Source organism: Triplophysa rosa, linkage group LG13 (genome assembly GCF_024868665.1).
Source record: "Triplophysa rosa linkage group LG13, Trosa_1v2, whole genome shotgun sequence".
Taxonomy (NCBI): domain Eukaryota; kingdom Metazoa; phylum Chordata; class Actinopteri; order Cypriniformes; family Nemacheilidae; genus Triplophysa; species Triplophysa rosa.
The window spans coordinates 14,190,137-14,210,693 of NC_079902.1; the positions used below are offsets into that span (position 1 = coordinate 14,190,137).

The window sequence follows — 20,557 nt, forward strand, 5'->3', positions numbered from 1 at the left end:
GGATTGTTTATCCCCTGAATGTTGATATATTTGTCTGTGTCTGCTACTTTTCAGTGACAAATCTATCACTCTGTAATACGTTATTGTGAGCCTGTTACTGCCAAACAGTGCAAAGCACATTATAATCGCCAAATTCTAAATTCAGTCCAAGTAAAACATTACTTTCAGAGAAAACATTTCACGTGACCTTGAATAGTTACTAGAAAATAATAAAAACGTTATCATGCTTACAGCATAAAAAATAAATAATGGTTTTGATCTAATTCTTTAAAAGTAAATTTTAATAAATACCTATTATCTAATTAATTTAGCAATTTTTGTGCAAAAATCGCACTAATGGTGCTTCTGACTCCTTCTGTTGTTGTCCTTCACTTGTAGTGTAACCCAGACTACTGATCAAAGTCTTTCATGCAGATAATAGCACTTCCTGATGGGAGAAGGTTTGATGTACTGGAGACGTGGAAGCAAAGCTCTGGTGCTAGAACAGCTTGCATTGAGAGATAACTCCATCTCAGCATGAGGTCTGAGGTTTGGGACGCAGTAGGAGGGCGAGAATAGCCACTGCTCCGCCTGCTGAGTCCAGACCTCCGGGCTCAAACTCTTGAATCCATCCACGCTGGACTCCTCAAGACATGGAATGACGGTCTGATAGACATTCAAAAAGCAATAGCAGATAAAGGGTAATTCAGAAGAAAGAATGAGAAGATAAAAGTGGGTTTGTAATGAAACCGAAAAGAAAAAATAATACGAAGGCCAGCCAGACGGTGTGGGGAGTAAAAATGGGGGCGACTAAAAGGAAAACAAGAGACATAGAAGGAGAGGGGAAAACAGAGGAGGGCAAGATAACGACAGATGCCTCAAGCTCTCTTTCGAGTGGGATTAAGTAGGGGCTTGTGTAATTAATGATCTTCATTCTTCACACACAGTCACTGTGAGAACTGTCATTTCACAGCCACCTATGCAATTCATATGCCATGTGCTTTTCACATCGGATCTTTGATGAAAGCCAAAAGGCCCTCTAATATCTTCTAAGCAGGGACATCTACCCCAGAAATGCCACAGCAGGCCAGACTTGAAGGAGAAGCCACATAGTCACCTCACCATCTGCACTGATACCTGATTAACTAAAATGATCTTTTAAGGCAAAATAAGCTTTTAAAAAATGTCCACAAATCAGGTAAAAGCTAATTTATGGTGATGTTTATTATGTATCCCAGACGGACCAGATAACAATGAGTTTAATTTCGTCTTTCTACACAGAACAAAAACACGACCGCTTAGATGTTTTGTACAACATATCAGGATGCTTGTTATGAATAGGTCTTAACTAAGTTTTTAAAAAATCATTTCCTGCATTATTTCAACAATTTTTAAAGGCCAATTTAGACGTGATACAAGTACACCAGCAGTGTATGCAACCTCTAACTTATTTTACTTGTACATCTGTTAATTGTTATATTTCAGCTATTAGTTACTCATAGAAACTTTCAGGCTTGTATTGACGTTTAAAAGAACAGAATACAGGACAACGTTTAACGTTTTTTTTTTCAGTTTGATGCATCTGGCTGACAGAAGAGCACTCGTGCTGTTAATGACACTGCCTCACTAGTATCGCGCGGGTGCCGCGCGCGCAGTCGACCCCTCTCCTCAGCACCGCAGCTCACACACAGGGAGAACAGAGGAGTGGTACAGTCCTCGACTCCAAGTATACAACGAACGGTTTTCACGGGGTTTGGACTTCGTGCCACTGGTTTCTTCGGGTCCACATCATCGTCCCGTTATTCACGCGGTGTGTGAGGCTTATCTTTTGCGGGGGAATTTCCCCCAGCTCGAGCTCGCTCAGTGTGTGTCTCGTGAGAGGCGCGGGAAGGCGTGACTGCGGGAAATTTATCGTCCTAACGGTTGTTTCACCTCACATCACCGTTTACGTTTTTAATAAGTTTGGATACCTGCAGTAAAGTTTTTTCCACGACAACGAGGAGCTAAACCGAATTAAACGAGGTAAGAAAGCGCATTTGAAGAATTAGTGTCAGAAAAAAATGTTTTAATGTTGCCGTTACTTATTTTTTATTCAGTCGGGTACGTCTTACAGTATTTTGCAATGTGGGGCATTAGGCTACATAGTGAAAGAACTGGTTGTAAGAAACCCGCATTCAGGTAATTTATTGAACCATTTTCAGCTGTAATTTAGCAAGTTTGAATACCCTTAAACATCCTATGGTGCACTGAAATAACCAGACACAAACCCGTTATAATGTAAGTCACCACATAAAAATAGCTCATATGGATGCATGACTTGATCCCGTGGCTGACATACTAAAATTGTCAACAAATGTCACAGAACATAAACAGGTAGTTGGACATTTGATTTATCATCAGTGGCAAAACACAGAACACATGTTGTGTTCAAACTCGGCTTACAAAAAATGATAGACCACGGCGATTTGAGTAGTTATCTGTCTAAAGATGTTGTTTACCTCCACATAAGGCGATTTTGATTAAAATCGGTGATTGTTATCATTGAAGTGCACCAAGCTGAGTCTCGCGAATGACCCGATGCTGGACCCAGCGCGCGCGCAGGCTGTCCGACAGCCATCGCGAGGAGTTCAGAGCAGCGGTGAATCGTGATAACTAGACCAAAATTTCAATTATAGGATTAGTCAGAATAACAGCTTAACAGAGGACAGTTTTATTGTTCGCTTTGTCTTTTTATTGTTTTTACACGCGGGCACAGAATATTGAGCAACTTAAGTCCAATTTTACTATGGTCAGGTGCATGCGCTTTGAAGGATAGGAGTAACCATCCTTTGATGAAACTTGATTACAGTTACATCATTGTCTAAAAGTAGCCTACTTACACATGTTGATAAGCATATGACTATTGGGCTCATTTGTCAACAAGGCGGCAGTGGTTTAAAAAGACTTACAAAAAAAAAATAACAACACTAGTAATAGCCATAGGCATTATAAACTCAGAGAGACAGATGATTAAACAATAACACGGCTTTTAATGTACTTTTATTGAGGATAGGCATATATTTAATAATTTTTGCATTGGCTGGGCACACAGTCTATTCATTCCAAACCCTCTGTATTTTTTTCACCAATGAGTGCTGCAGTTGAAGTAAAACTTTTTTATCCTAAAAAATTCCCATTCCTGGGAATGGTATGGACAACATAACAGTGAAAACGAGAAAAACTGTACTGTACATGACAGAATGAAGGAAACACATTGTCAGGATTTTTTGTGACTTAAAGATACTCAGAGCAGAGGCCTGCCATTTTGGTTTGTGTTTTGATGGTCTCGATCTTGATACAGAACAGCTGATTCATATTCCATATCCGTAAATTCATATTTTTCATTGACAGTTTGTGAATAACAAATACTCAGACAGTCTATTTTACGATCTTACAGTTTTTTGGTACATGGCAGGAATAGGGGTCACATTGTGAACACAGACCACTGATTGCAGAGAATCATCCTCTGATTAGGTGAAAACACTTATTCTGGTTGGGGGGTAAAAAGGGACAAACAGGGAGAAACAACAACAGCAACATAAAACAAATGGCTATTACCAATAGCGTTTTAAAAATATATTGTCTGTCTCATGTACCATTTATTCAGTCAGGGTTTTGTAGCTTTTTACTTTAGGGAATTCTTTGAAGTAATACAATGGGACACTGCGAAGAAGAGTTTATAGTCAAGCTCAAATGAAGTAAAAGGTAGCATTCAGTCATGCTCCATTTAATCAGCGTAAACAAAAATCCTGTGGCCTTCTTATTTATTGTGTCTTGCAGAATTAGTAAAATCAGTTTTAAATATGCTGCACTATAGAGCCATTTAAGATATTTTTAAATTTAAATACATTTTTGTGGAACTAAGTTGTAAGGACAGGCCTCTTGGATGATGATATCGTAATACATTTTGCAGCCCGTGGAATACATTCCATTTGTTTTGTTAGCCTTTTTCCTGTTCATTATTTTCCAGTACCAGTTTAAATGACATTTTTGCTTGTTTTAATTTAAAAAAGTTTGCTCTGAAAGACTAGTCAATGCCACAATGAGACTTTTGGCAGTCTATTAAACAGGAGAGCCCTGGTCACTTCTTTCAATATTTGTTTATTTGCTTAAACACTCCCAGTGAAGTTAGTTTTTAGTCCAGCACAGAATGAATAAGTGTGTGTGTGTGTGTGTGCGTGTGTGTGTGTGTGTGTGTGCGTGTGTGTGCGTGTGCGTGTGCGTGTGTGTGTGTGAGACTATGAAAGTAGCTCAGCCAGCAGTGCCTATTTCAACAGTGCTAAGCAAACAGGCGCAGGTTAATGTACCCTGACAAACACACACTGCCAGAACGCTAGCCTCTGCGTATCACATTTACACTGCATTTATTCTGCATAATCATAGTGGACAGACCTGATCTCTGTCGGCTTAACATTGTCCAAGTTATCACAGCTTGTAAAGGATTTATCTGATTTATCGTCCATCCAAAGAATTCTCAATTCTCAAATAATTCTCAATATGGTAAATAAACTGTAAGTGTGTTTGTATTGTGTTTACATTGTAGTGGCTTTAGACATTTTCCTTATGCATAATGCCATTTGCATTAGACTTATCTCTATTTTAGCTGATAAATGTTCCAACAAGCACACATACAAATGTTTACAAGCTATGTAATGCAGGTTAACAGCTCCAAGAAATAATGGCTAATCAATTTAAAAGCATTGTAAAATAATTGGAGATGCCATATAAAGCACTGTCAACAGTTGCAGTTGCAAGATCCTACGGCCAAATTGACATCTGATTTCCCTCGTGAACTCCAGCATGTCAACAAGGCTTTACATATATTGATTACTCTTTAAACTAATGTCATTTAAAATTGGTTTGCCACTATAGCTGAGCAGAGGACAAATCAGGATTTTAAGAAATTCACAGACACAAACAAATGCTCTCTAATGTCTTTCAGGTGTTCGCTTTCTCAGGCGGAGAAGTGGCTAAAATACAGTAATTAATGCTTACGATTGACGCACGGACCGAAAAACTGTCCTTCAGAATAAGCTGTTTCGGTCAACATTGCAGTGCAGGCATACAGTTTTTAAATTGTAGGTAGTTTTTTATCTGTAATTTATTGTAGTAAGAACTGTATAGTAGTTGTGCTTGATTGTTGAACACATTCTTGAAATTTAAGCAGTCAATAAAAAATAATTCTAGCAATGGTATATCAAATCTGGTTTAGCCATTAAAAGAAACAGGCTTTTTCAATGTCACACAACCTTTTATGCTGAAATAAATGTCAGCCAAGGTCTCATGTGCATTGTGTTTCACACTCAAGGAATGTGCTTATTAGTACAGAATTGTGATGGATATACTCATCCATCTTTACATGACACTTTACATGGTTTTACAAAAGGCTGTGGTGATGTATTTCCGTTACAGTTTTATTTCTAACGTTTTTGTCTTTGTAGCATCTAAAAGTGTTTGTATGCATTTCTGGTCATGCATTTTTGTTATAGCTATAAGGGTTAAGAACACGGTGGGTTTTGTGCGTGCGCTTTTGTGTGTGTAAGCAAACTGCTTAAAGTTAAACACATTTCCTGTGTCTGTGACTTAAGCTATAGATGTCCTAAAGTCCATGACAGACTTGGCTGCCTACAGGACAGGACTTTTCCAACCCCCATAACATTGTTTCTCTTCCTAAATTTCTCTCACTCTCCCCTCATCACCCACCCTCTCACAGCCCCCCATACCACTCTTCAATTTGCTGTGGAGCTATCTTGCCAGCCTCCTGCTGTGTTGGAGGCAGCCTATGATTTGCCACAGGCAGGAAGTGCGCTGACCATGCAATGAAACTTGCCAGTATCTCTTTTCCAAAGTGCCTCAGCTCTGGAACCAAGGGATTTACATTAATGTCCCACTGAGATGACAGTCAAAGGATAATGCTATATATCAGAACAGAAACTGAAGAGTAATAGGCAGAGAGGGTTTATTATGAGAAAAAGGTTGAGAAATGCAAGGCGATATGGTGCTCATCAAGTAAGTGAATAATGTTCTGTAATGAAAACAACCAGAGAATGTAAGCGCTGAAGAGAGGAAGGGTGAGGAGCAGGTTTTTGAAAGATAAAGTGTTTGGGTTGTCTCTCGCAATAGAAAGTAGAATAGGGAACGGATTGTGTGATTTTTCCTGCAGGAAAGAGAGCGGGTTTTTAGAAGCAAGATCAGTTTTTCTTTAGCAGGGTCGGACACGTTGTTTCGAGCCGACAGATGGGATTCGTCCTTGAGAACCAATCGCTTTCGACTTCTTAGAAAAGGCCAATGAAATTGGCGAATGAAATTTGCATGCCGGACTCCGCCCCCGGATATCCGGGTATAAAAGGGAGACGGCGTGCCTCATTCATTCACCTTTGTTCCGAGGAGCCTGAGACCTCTCACGACTGCTGCAGTGGGCAGCACGTGTTGTGGCAAGAAGGACACAACGTCTCGTTCCCTCCACCAGGGAACTGAGGTTACATCCGTAACCAAGACGTTCCCTTTCTGTCGGTCTCTCGACGTTGTGTCAAGCTGACAGATGGGGTTCCTATGGAAAACGCCACAACACTGTGCCCTGTCACAATCTCTAGCGAAGCGACGGTGACTGGCCTGGGCGTGTCAGCCGTGAGTGCTACCGTGAAATTGTAACCTACCAGTGGGTAGGTGGGGTTGGGTCTTCCTCCCCAGTGGGGAGCGCCTGTAAGTTCACCACCTGGTGTCTAGGGGGAGTGGTGGGAACTTTGGGCACGTAGCCGGGCCGGGGTCTCAGGATAGCGTGAGAATCACCGGGCCCGAGTTCTAGACAATCTGTGGACACGGAGAATGCTTGTAGGTCCGCTACCCTCTTGAGCGCCATCCGGAGAGCCGTCTTCATCGTGAGGTGAGAAAGAGTGGCATCTCCGAGGGGCTCCAGGACCGCATCAATGTCGCAAGAGGGTACGGAGCGCGGGTGAGGCGGTAGCCTTCCCGCGCCCCTTAGGAACCAAATGATCAGGTTGTGCTGTCCTAGAGACTTACCAGCAACTGGGTCATGATGAGCGGCAATAGCGGCTACATACACGTTCAGTGTGGAAGGGGAGAGATTACTCTCGAGTCTCTGGAAGGACAGCACGTTCCCGATCGAGCAACTCCGTCCAGGGGCCAGACATGGCGGTTCCAGAGGTCTGGCCTGGGATGCCATAACGTGCCCTTCCCCTGGGAAAGCAGGTCCTTCGTCAGGGGAATCAGCCAGGGGGGAGCTGTCGTCAAGAGCATTAGCTCCGAGAACCAAGTCCGGTTGGGCCAGTATGGCGCAACTAGTACACCTGATGCTCCTCTTCCCTGACCTTGCACAGGGTCTGTGCAATGAGGCTCACTGGGGGGAAGGCGTACTTCAGCTTGTCCCACAGCCAGCTGTGCGCTAGAGCATCCGTGCCGAGGGGGGCCTTGGACGGGAAGTACCCTAGCGGGCAATGGGTGGTGTCCAGGGAGGCGAACAGGTCTACCTGAGCCTGCCCGAACTGTACCCAATGAGCTGGACTGCGCGGGGGTGGAGTCGCCACTCTCCACGAGGCGTCAACTGACAAGAGAGCGCTTCGGCTGTCTGGTTCAGGTCGCCTGGGATATGTGTGGCTCACAGGGATCTGCTCACCTGCGGACTCCACAGGAGGAGGAGTCGGGCGAGTCGTGTTAGCTGCCGTGAGCGAACGCTACCCTGGCGGTTGATTTACGCTACGACGGTTGTGCTGTCCGACTGGACCAGCACGTGCTTGTCCTGCACGAGAGGTTGTAGCCCCTTCAGTGCGTGTAACACATCCAACAACTCTAGGCAGTTGAAATGCCTGCGCAGGCGGGGGCCCGTCCATCGCCCCGACACTGCGTGCCCGTTGCACACGGCACCCCAACCCTGCAGGGAGGCGTCTGTCGTCACCACGACGCGCCTCGTGACCTGCCCGAGAGGGCCCCCGTCCGTAGAAAGGTCATTGAAGACCAAGGGGTTAGGGTGCGTCGGCAGAGAGGCGTAATCACCATCCGCCTGCTGCCGGTGTGTCACGCTCTCCAGGGCTCTCTCCGCTCTGTAGCCAGTGTTGGAGCAGTCTCATGTGCATCAACCCGAGGGGTATCACCACCGCCGAGGATGCCATGTGCCCAGGAGCCTCTGAAATTGTTTCAGGGGGACCGCTGACTGCTTGAAATATTCCAGGCAGTTCAACACTGACTGAGTGCACTCTGTAGTCAGTCGCACTGTAATGGAGACAGAGTTGAGTTCCATACCAAGAAAGAGGATGCTCTGCACAGGGGAGAGCTTGCTCTTTTCTCGGTTGACCTGTGGTCCCAATCGATCTAGGTGCCGAACCACTAGGTCCCTGTGTGTACATAACAGATCTCGCGAGTGTGTCAAAATGAGCCAGTCGTCAAGATAGTTTAGTACCCGCACACCTCTCTCCCTGAGGGGAGTGAGGGCGGCTTCCACGATCTTCGTGACGACTCGAGGGGACAGGGACAGACCGAAAGGGAAGACTCTGTACTAATATGCCTGACCCTCGAAAGCGAACCGTAGGAACGGGCGATGACAAGGGAGAATCGAGACATGAAAGTAAGCGTCCTTCAGGTCGATTGCCATGAACCAATCTTGACATCTATCTATGATAGATGCCAGGATGCGCTTCTGCGTGAGCATCCTGAACGGCAGCTTGAATAGGTACGCAGATCTAGCATCTTTTTGGGGACGATGAAGTACAGGCTGTAAAACCCGATGAACATCTCGGCCAGAGGGACGAGCACGATCGCTTCCTCTCCAGAGGGGTGATGATCTCGGCCCGAAGCACGGGAGCATCCTTGCCTCTTACTGAGGTTGAGAGGATGCCCCAAAACTTGGGCGGGCGTCTGGGGAGTTGGACCGTGTAGCCGAGACGGATCGTATCCCATAGTCATCGTGACGGTTTGGGAAGCTCTTTTCAGGCTCCCAGGGACCGAGACAGGGAGGCTAGGGGTACGTTCTGCTTCATCAACCTCCCGGGGGGGGGGGTTCGATGGCTGGCAGTGCGGATCCCTCGCCGTGGGGGGCCCCCCAGAGATGAGATCGGCTCTGCTGTTTTACCTGCCTGGCGATGATGTAGCACAACGCACCGTCGATTGAGAGTGCTTAGGCTGCTGATTATCCTCGACATTGGGTCTCGCCGTGACGCAACGTCGAGTTGCCGAACACCATCGTGTAGAGGGTGAGAGCGGCTGTGATAAACACCCAGAGAGAGAGAAAACTCTTAGAAGTGGGCTGTTGGGATGGGGCAGGAACCGTCCCGGATTGACCAACCAGCGATGGAATGGCTGGGGTCGGGCACGAAGGTATTCTCAATCTCCCTGGGGTCTTCCCATGAGAGCCGCTTCTCTTCCGCCGCGGCTGCTGGCGGGGTGGTGGTCTCCTCTTCGATGTCTTCTTCCGGGGGGCCGCTTGAGTGGGGGAAGAGGACCAGGGCTGCTGGGAAGCAGACGGTGCACCAGATCTCGACGGCCAGAGGGCAGCCGAATCGCGGCGGGGGAGGATATGCTTGATATCCTCTGTCTGCTTCTTTACTGTCGAGAACTGCTGCTTGACAGTATCACCAAACAGCCCCCCTTGCGAGATGGATGCGTCGAGAAAGCGGACTTTCTCTGCATTACTCATCTGTGCAAGGTTCAGCCAGAGGTGTCTCTCCTGGACCACAAGTGCCGTAGCCGCTGCTGTCACGACACGGGAAGCAGACGAGGTGATGGCTGAGTCCCGTGGGAACACAGCCACCCGTGATGCAACGTCTGAATCGTGAACCGGGCAGGACGTATCCACAAGGGCTGCCCCAGCATACTGGAAGCAGACCTCGTGTCCGTCCCCCTCCTCGATGAGTGTGTTGCACCCACGAGAACAGCGGGACATGCCACGCTGGAGAAATTTGCTTTTTTAGAGAAAAAACTCGAACACTTCTGGAACCGCCGAGACGCCCAGGGGAAGTCGCCGCAGGAAGGGACAGTCCGCTGCACCACATCGTAGAACCGGCAGTCTTGTAGTTGCTATCTTGTAGCAAAGTCTGTTGATCATGAGCAAAGGCTCCGAAGAACAAAAGGTGAATGAATAAGGCACGTCGTCTCCCTTTTATACCCAGATATACAGGGGCAGAGTCCGGCATGCAAATTTCATTCGCCAATTTCATTGGCCTTTTCTAAGAAGTCGGAAGCGATTGGTTCTCAAGGACGAATCCCATCTGTCGGCTCGACACAACGTCGAGAGACTGACAGAAAGGGAACCCAACTATGTTACACAAATAATCTCTACCATGTGTTGTCCTATGGTGTGGCAGCAACCATAACGGTGTTAACGGTGTTATCCATTAAAGCAAAATGAAAGGACTTGTGTTATTACGTTCTTGCGATGATTTTATTGTGTATTAAGGACACTTTTCCTCATGTTCACACAACACATGTAAATATAACGTCAAATAAAACTTAACAAGAGAATTCGCCTGTCATTCGTTCTTGCTGTGAATGGATTTGAAATGATCCAGCGCTGTTTCAAGTAATCAACAGATAACGTTTCCTGAACTCCTCCGCGGTTAGTTTAATTTTAAACGTCTCCTATATCAAATTGTTCGTCCTCGGGCTCAAGAAATCCGTCACAGCAAGCAGCGACTCATAGTAATGCACTCATGTTGTGTGTGTGTAAACTTGTCAATGATGACCTGGATTTTACGCGTCGGCGGTAGCAGGAAACATCAGTGAGGCGAGTGATCCGCGCAGTTGACTATCACGCACACATAGGAAAGTAGAAAAGAAGTAGAAGACTGTACTAATGGGTCAGATGTTGGGTCAGATGTTGACGGAAGAGATGTGTTTTTAGCCGATTCTTAAAGACCGCTACAGAATCCGCTGATCTTGTGGCAAGAGGGAGATCGTTCCAGAGTCATGGAACCCAGTTCAGTTCAGTCCTCCATTAATAACTATGGAGGCCTGACAGGGCTCAACAATAAGGACTGCCTGATGGCCCGGGGCCAGCATGACAGACTCTCGGGCCAGTTGACAGACGTGTCACTTGCCAGATCGTGCCAGTGCTGTATTGTAACGAAAGTCTATAATTTTAACGCTTTTTATGCCTTGCCTATTTAAATATTCTCAAAATGACGTAAAAGAGAACTCGATTCTGTTCTCATGGGGTGTGTGAAATATGCACGTGGCCGGACAACGGAGTTCTCTTTCATGTCTTCTTAATCTTAAACATACATATACACATAAAATGATGCCAAACTGCCCATATTAGCAAGTATCCTTTTAAAAGTAATCCATTATGTCTTAAATGAACATAAACAGTTTAGAATCAAAATGCATGTGTCACAGTATATAAGAGCCATGCATCTCTTAAAGGGGCAGCAGCACAATTAAGATCTTTTTAATGTTCATCAAACAACAAAGGACGAAGACAAAAACACTCATGATTGAGTGTCATGATTGAGTCAGAACAGTTCCTGACTGAATAAATTGTAACTTATAGTAAGATATAGTAAAATTTGATCTATATTTCATTCAAAACACTGTATTTGTATATTTGCTAGAAAATACTTTAATTACTTGTTCTTATTTTATCACTTACTGGTTAGTTGTCTTTGAAAATATGTTTGCACTTCTCATAATTACTTCTCATAAAAATGTTCATTGGGCTGCTGTTTTGGTCAATCACAATCAGACTCCTTTCGCGTAAACGTCAACAGTCACAGATGTTATTGCCAGAGAAGACGGCTAATCGAGTTTATCATGATTTACTCGGCTCGTTGGAATGCTTGATTCTGATTGGCCTGTCGCGACATTTGCAGGTTCGTTATTCCCAGATAACAACCTCTCAAAACTAATAACACACAGTAACCCGGATGCAGCAAATAATTTTGACAGGTTTTTTTGACAAATGAAATATAAATATGTATTTTAATAACATATATGGCATTATATTCACAAATGATTAAACCAAATTGCCTGTTCGTGTCATTTGAATGTTGTTTCTTACCTTAAAACCGAAAGTAAATGGTTTTTCCTCACGGAAGGTCTGCATTCGGAAGAAATGAGATAATAAAATATTTCAAATTCACATTTCATGTCCAGTTTTTTCTCATGTGGCAAGTAGCGGGATAATGTACAAGCAGCCCGCTGTTATCGCGAAATAAGCCCCTTCAGTGTGATACATGACCCTCCACTTCGCTATATCAACCAGCTGCCTGTACATTATCCCTTACTTAATGGAAGGTTAGCAGAGTTTCCCCCACACCCTTTCTCTATGTGCTTGGAGTGAGTCTGTGTGCGAGCTCTCGCTCTTGTACGGTGCGCGTGCGTGTTCTGTAGTTATAACTGTATATTCTCCCAAATTTCTGAATTTGCGCCGAATTGTCTGCGCTATACGCGATCTACAATAAAACTATCACTCGCGTTTAAAATAAAAAAGCGCTCATAATAACACAACAACACATGAGAAGAGCAACAACCGTAAAGGCTGTGCACTGCATGAGACAAACAAGTAAAGTTAGGCTAATACTGTATAGCCAAAATCACCTCATATATCCGCCCTTCAATGTAAATGTATGGTGATTTTGTCAGACGATGTCGTGTTTATGAATCAGGCAGTTAAAGTAACAGCTGGTTGGATTAAACACGATAATGTCTGACAACAGAACAGATAATATGTGAAAAAAGCATTCAGTTGTGTTAAAATACAATACAATGTGATCAGAGAGTAGAAGCGAAATTTCAAGTGCCAAAACTAGACCAAATGCAAACACGGCGTGATGACGTCACAAATATGCTAATTAGTGCGACGTCATCAGCACCACAGTCTCTCAAAATCCTGTGGTAAACACTAAAATCGTAGTTTTCATTCAGTAGAAAAGTGTCTGCCTTGCAAGCATGGGGTTTTACTTTCCCGGGACATTTGCATCTGTTCAGTGAGCGGAGGAACAGAAAGAAGCAGTAACACATTCAATTGACCGCTCATCAGCTGACTCGTAAATGAATGACGCATGCTGTAATATGACCAGTCATTTATGCGTTCATCACCTGGGTGTTGTGAGCGCGCGAGTGCAGGTGAGACCTGAACAGCACGTTGCTGTTTAAACTACACTCATTCAAGCCTTGCCAATTTAAACATTTAAGTGCAAGATGATGCACAAGAAAACTCGCTTGCGCGCTGTGAGAAGATCCGAAGCGCGCACAAGGAAAGTCTCAGACATGGCGCAAATATTGACTTGTCTTTGAAGCGCTTAAACGGACAAATTCACACACGAAGTAGGTCAAAATGCCCCCCTTATCGAGTATCTTAACAAACATAGTAGGTTATGTCTTAAGTGAACGGACGAAACAGATGAAAAACAACGCATGTGTACAGTATCAGTGTACTGGATCGGTTTCATTCCTCTTAAAGCGACAGCAGCATATTTCTGCTGTCTGTTAAAAGTCAAGGAAATCACTCACTGCTTGTGACTCAATAGCCTCTGTAACTTCAAAATTGATTCATCTTTATTTAATTTGTACATATGCAATGTTACATTTTATTTGATTACTTTAATCCATTTCTACCTTAAAAGGTATATATACAGTATCTTATTTTATTTTCTGCTTTAATCTGTTGTTTTATTGGTGCTGTTACTTCTAGCTTGATTATTTGTTCTTATTTTTATTTGTCAGTAGTCCCTTTTCCCTGAACATACTGTAGCACAAACCGAACCGAAACCGTGACACAAACCGAACCATGAGTAATTTGAACCGTTACACCCCTAGTACCTATAAAGTAGTAGTGCATACTTCGTATCTTCGAAGAGTATTTAGTTTGATCACATTTATAAAAGATAGATACAGCTGTACGATTATTTCCGAAAGCATACGGCACGTGCGGGGGGGAGGGGCAGGCTGAACTAAAGCACATGCGCATCCATTGCCAACAAAACACAGACATCAGTTTCACTCAACGCATGCGGTTCATGTCGGCATCTTTTAGCTCTGGGACGGCTCCATATATCAGTTTCAAACGATCTCCAAATCCAGCGTTATATCCACCATTTATATAACATTCATCACCCAAATGCAGTGAACAAACAAACACCTGAACTTTGCGAACGTATGAAACGTATGAATGTTCTTCACGTGAAACGCGCAAGTCACGCATGCATAGAGCCCATTGACTTCCATACGTATAAGACTACAGCAGACCGTATGCATGTCAATGCTTTTCAATTTCGGCACGTAGGATTTCTGGAATCCTATGATGTACAGTATTAAAGAGTTTGGGATCTTTATAACTGTAGGAGTGAGAGTAAAAAAGCCATGGCACTGCTGACCACAACGTTTCATTGTGATGTTTTTTAATAAGAGCTGTATCTCTGTATGCTGATATTGAGTATGTTATCATAACCTACATAACCTTGTTCCCACCTCTTTATATGCCGACATGACGAGAATTGTAAAAGTTTTGTTTGGTCAGTTCAAGGCCAATTCTAAAACATTTGATTTAATCTCTTTTCTCCTTTATTTGTGATTCAAGTGCAGTAATTTAAACTATGTTATTTAGAAGGGAATTGAAGCTCTTGAATTGGTGTAATTTAACTTTGCCATTCAGGACATCATCATCTTGTATGAGGAATTGAGTCTTACATTATTTGTTCACTACTGTGCAGTTTATTAAAGGATTGGGTACGTTATTTGGTGTTAAAGAGTGATTTAAGATCACTATCAATTCACTGAGTGTATTGCACAGCTTGGTATAGATGTGGCAAGCACATCTGACTGTAAATGCTCGAAATTAAAGCTCACAGAAAACCTTTTACTCAAATGATTTAAGTCTAGGAAATACACAGCCTTGAGGTCATGAATACTGAAAAAGAGGAACACAAGTGGATGTGTCTTCCTCCAGGCCTGTGCACATCTGTGTCTGCCGCTTAGCATCTCCACCATGATGTGGCGGTGGTGAAAGCAACGACCACCAGACAATAGTGGCACTATCCCAGGGTGCAGCAGTGTAGTGTGGGAACAGGCACTGGCTAATGGAAGTGTGCCCTTGTTTCCTGTCTGTGTTTTTTTTCAGTTGTCTCACAGCGAGCGAGTGGCTGGGTGCTGGGCTGGGCTCAGGGAGTGCAGTGCAGGTCATGAATTATGCAAAGCTGTCAAAGCAAGCTGTCGTCGGTGGCGGCGGCCACACTAAAGCTTAGGACGGGCGGGGTGGGGAACAGTGATGGAGGGAGCGGGTTCTGCATTTCTCCGGGCTATGCGCACTTAGTATCCTGGAGCGAACTTTAGCGTCTGGTTGCAGACTGTGGTGAGCGATTGAAGGATTTGTGCACTAGAATTAAAGAGGGAATTCCAGACAGAGAGGAATGAAGGAGGACACTGCTGATGCAGACATAAAAATGATTTTGATTAGACTTGAATTTATTGAATTAAAGTGTCATGCATCCTAATGAGATGCTAGCGAAATCAACTTTGCTAATGTCAACGCAACCAGGCACCACGTGAGACCACCTGAGTTAGGCTATCCTCACCTTTACAATGTGTAGAATGGTGGTGTTCTATTAATTCTTAATCACAAAGTTGGGAGTTATAAAAATGTATGGCTGTTCATCCTATATTATCATTGTCATAGTTGCCATAGATGTTAACAACAGCATTGTGCCTTCTGGTGCAGAGATTTTTACAGACTACTTCAGAGAATGTATTATGTACACTGTATTAAATAATGAGCAGGATTACTCCGTGTCTATGTGGTGAAACTGTGCCATTAATGAATACCAAGTTATTTTCAAGAAGTTGGGCAGAACTTACTGCATCAGGTTACTTTATTGGATGCTTTTTGTCTGCAGCAGCCCTCTCCCCAGAGGCAACTCATTTGGAGTGATATATGATTTGACCCATTCTTTAGTTGCATCTGGTAAATATATAAATAAGTGTGGATTTCACTCTAGTTTCCTTCATTGTGAGTTTTTGTCTCTGGCTTTCTGCATATATTGGATGCCTGCATAGACCCGTATTATACACTGTTTTAAAAGCTACAAAAAGAGTAAATGTAGTATACTTTATTTGGTTTATAAGCAAAATTATAAATGTATATATTGAGTGCATTAGCTCATTTTTTACATTTAGGCCTATTCGTTTTACTTTTTAAATTAGTTTTCCTCTTATCTGATTTTCTCCATTTTGATTCTGTACAATACACAGTTTGAGAGATTTGTTTGTATAATTAATGTGAAAGCATGAAGATCATAATGCTTACAAGGGTTTTCATTTAAATTTAAATTAAAGTAAATTTTAATTCAAATTATCCTATTTTTCAATATATTTGAGTTAATCGCTGCATCCGAAATCGCCTACTATATAGTATGTAAAATGAATATGAGTCATGAATAGTATGTCCGAAACCTCAGTATGCAAAAAATAGCGAGAAATACCCGGATGGTCTACTACTTCCGCCGAGATTCGTGAGTGTGGATCGGATGGACACTTCTCTATCCCATGATACCACGGGAGCTGAGCAACGATTAAATTTCAAAAGTAAATCAAATAAATATAGCGGAAAACTTTAAGGCGGACGTCCGTTTTTAATGTAAGTGTCAATAAATGAATTTCTCGTGACTAAATTATGTTTATCAACGCTCACATATAGGTTGTTGTTAATACGTCATAGGTCAAAGAGCATACGGGTCACATGACCATAAAACGTGGCAGACGCAGTATGTCCGAAATGTATTCATACTACTCCAACTCATACTATATAGAACGTACAGTTTTAAAGGCCAATACAATTCTAATTCAGTACGTACTGTCACAGTATGCGATTTCGGACACAGCGAGTGTTTATTTATACCCTGACGTTGCATTGCAGAATTCTCCTAAAGATGAAACAGAAGCTTCTTAAAAAAAACACTCAAAACTTATTTGACCAAGCCAAGGATGATTTTTTCCGGTTGAAAAAAGCTTGTTAGTTATCCTGTCTGCTGTCTCTTTTTGCTAGTTTTTACAGACCATTTCCTCCTTGGCCTTCTCTCACCAAACTACCATCCAATGTCTCACTGGATGAGCAGCTTTGAAGCTATTTATATACTCCAAAGAAGTAACTGGATACTGTTAAGGGTGGTCTCTCAAAATAATTATATTTTATTTAGTTTCCATAACAAGATAATCAAACATTCAGTGCTGGGGAAAACTAACCTAATTGCTTAAAAGTTTGCTTACTAGTTAGGTCACATCTTTTTACCTCATCATTTCAATTAATTTTTACATTTTTAATATGCCCTAGATTACAGTCAGTTAGAATAGTAAAAAAGTCTAAAGGAAACCCTTTATTTATGTTTTTTTTTTCAAATAATGTAATCATTTTAATGAAATAATCAGTCTAAACCCCAGAGTGACCATTAAAAAGCAGAACAAATATGATTAGATTATTGGAACGTTGTAGTTAGTTATAATAAAAGCTAAAAATAAATTAACAGGTTTAGGCATAGTAAGTTTGATAAGGTGGATGTGAGGATGAAGTAGGCCGATGAAGGGATTTAAAATGAAGATATAAAGTTGAGCACACAACATCTGGATGGGAGTAGTGGTCTTGTTAGCTAACACTGCTATGATGATCATTATTTATGGAGTATGAGGTCAAAGGTGGAATCCGATATCCACAGCTAGTCCCAATGAAATGTAATTACCGAACAAAGAGACTTGCTATAGATGTGCACTTTCAGCCATCAGACCCACACTCTCACACCATCTGCAGAATATCCAATGTGCTTTGGTAAGAAAGATGGGTCATGAAGGTTGCCACCAATTTATTTATCCATGGGTGACTGCATTGGTTCAAAGTCATGATGTCTTATCCGGCTGTGAATCCATAAGGTTTGCACAAACGTAAAGTAACGCTTTCTAGAGTAATCTGGGGTAAATAAATATATGCTTAGCTTGTTTTGCTTGGTAACCAGCACATGTATGCAGAATGTTAGATAAAAGCATTTTTACTGTGAGGTTACTGAAGGTATTGGAAAACCATTTCGATTTTTATTTGAATTGTAAAAGTGAAATTACCATATTTGCTTTTCATTTGGCAGATTGGTTTGATTAGCACTGCAATCTGTTGTTTGGTCAATGACAAACCCCAGTGTCAGTATTCAGACTTTTATTCTCACTTATCTTCAGTTATACCAGCTGGCCAGCAATCTGATTTAGTGTAGCCATTGGCATTAGATCATTGTAAGTGTGGTACAGTCAAGTGACATCTCTTTGCCTGGTCGCTTCTTGCTATGGATCCCACCGGCCCCTCTGCTTATGCTGAGTCTTTGCTTTTCAATGGCCCCATGGGTCAGTGCCCATCTGAGCATGATATGACCGCTACAGCAGTACTGTGATTTATATTCCTGCTTTCAGTCCTTCACATTTTAAAATTCTAAGTGGATGATTAGTGTATTTGCTCAAATCAGGCCACCATGATTGGTGTCCTTGATTCAGAAAATTTCAGCTTTCTAAAGAGGGACTGCAGAAATAATAGAAAAAATCAAAGCACATAATTGATGTCAGTAAGTTTATCTTTGTAGATGTTGTCGTGTTTGTCGTGTTAATGAATTAGATCCAAATCTTATATTGAGATCAGTTGTAAGAATTATTTTAGGGCTGAACCAATGTGTCTGAGCCTCACTTGCCCCTGGCTAATCTAAATTGATCTGAATACAGGGCTGTGTTACCCGAGGACAACTCAGTGGGTGCTGTCCAATACAATGAAGGATAGACGTTTCTGATGGTCTCTTCAGATGGCCCAGTCTACCTTTGCACAACACCACATTCACACAAGAGTCTAAAATTAAAAGCTTAGTAACGTTCAATCTTATCTTCCTGAAATATTGTCTAATAAAACAGCTCACTTAATCATTCTGACAGGAACATTTTGATACAAGTGCACCGTTTATTTTACCCCAATCATATCCCATTACTGTTGCTGTAATATGCAGTAATGCTGACGTAGTCTCTTTTTTCCCTTCTACTGTGTTTTATCGTTCTCATTTTTCCATTATCCTCTTCATACTTCTTTAAACTGACAGCAAGTATGTTCTCCACTTCTTTCCGTGTGTTGACTGCTTCAAGATAGAACACAATCTGCTGTAGAAGAAATCCTAGAATATTTTTAAACTGACACACCATAATACTCAGTCAGTCCACAAGAGCTTTGTTGGATGGTTTTGACCAGTGGCGGCTAGTGCACAATTTTTTTGAGGGGGCGCAACAAACGTATGACATAACATGTGATGTAAATGTATCATCACTGCTTAGCTAAAAAAAAAGGTTTAACTATCAAAGCATGTAATGGTGTTTATTAATAGTAATAAGGTGCCAGTCCAAATGAAAAAAAAATATTGCAGTACTTTATTATTTATTATAGTAAACTGTAGTAAAATTCCTAGATGCTACAGTGTTTTTGAACCATACTATAGTAAATATTAAAGTCCCTGTGAACTGGAAGTTGCGATCGTTGTTACTTCCGTATTTTGCCCCATTTCTGAGTGAAATGGAATTTTTAATGAGAAAAATAGTGGGCTTTCGTCTTTCTCTGCGATTTGATTGGATGCATAAAAACAGCCGTTGCATTTTGAAATGGAACTTGCAGCAGACTGACAGTTAAAGGGGAGGAGTTAACGGATGCTCCACCCAAGCCGTCTAACATACGTCATCTAAAATGGATAGTCATTACAGGACAGAAGGGCATTTTCAGATTTTAACTAAAGATTATAAGGGCAGAGTAACTTTCAGTTAACTTTACGTCAGTAAAGAATAAAAATAGTCCATCGGGTGTCTCATCATTTATTTGTGTTAAGCTATACAAGCACAACAACTATAGTTTATATACTGAAAACGTTTATAAAATCTATAAATAATCTGTCGCGGTGAATCTGTAAATCACGTTCATGCAGTCTATGGGACCTATTGTACACCCGGCGTTGTTTTTTTTAGTGTTTTTGCTAGTTTCAGCCCGACGCAGTTCTCATTCACTTTTCTTATTACTCAGAGGGAAGCGCAGCAGCACACAAACATGCCAAATATAAAAAATAAATGGATTACAATGTAAAAGATTATTATTGTGTACATAAAGATAAAAATCCAGCTTGTCATGTAGATGATCTGCTCGCGCCCTTTAACCTCACGCATGAGCAGATGCCTTTCCACTCTAGAGAAGTGTCCAGTCTTTGCTCTTGCAAATTCCACCGTGAAAATAGCGAATCCGCCATGGTGCGACCGCAACTGGCTCTTAAAGGGAATGAGAGATGACACTCTGACTGGTTTACTGCACGTTATGCCCAAAAAACACCCATTACTCATTAAGAGAATTGGGACAACCCATTTAGACCATGCGCCCGGGCGCGCCGACCGTTTTCCCGACGTTAAACTAGCAAAAGTGGATTCGTACACGCCCTGAGTGCACTTGCGCCCTGCGCTTTAGACCCTGCACTTAGATCATACGTGAAAATAGGGCCCTATACTTCTAAACTTGTATGCAAACTTCATAATGTTCCATACCGGGGTTCTGGGTGAG

General features: G+C 42.4%; 1 protein-coding gene across 8 annotated transcripts in view; it reads left to right on the forward strand.

The window, feature by feature from the left end:
- The first annotated feature begins 1,631 nt into the window (after positions 1–1,631).
- si:dkey-237h12.3 (teneurin-3) overlaps positions 1,632–20,557 on the forward strand; it is a 100,764-nt gene continuing 81,838 nt past the window's right edge. For 7 of the 8 annotated variants that reach the window (XM_057349144.1, XM_057349148.1, XM_057349149.1 and 4 more), the window contains exon 1: positions 1,632–2,001. The gene's annotated coding sequence lies outside the window, so the exon portion shown is untranslated. The remainder of the gene's footprint in view (positions 2,002–20,557) is intronic. The other variant, XM_057349150.1, reaches the window with a different exon arrangement.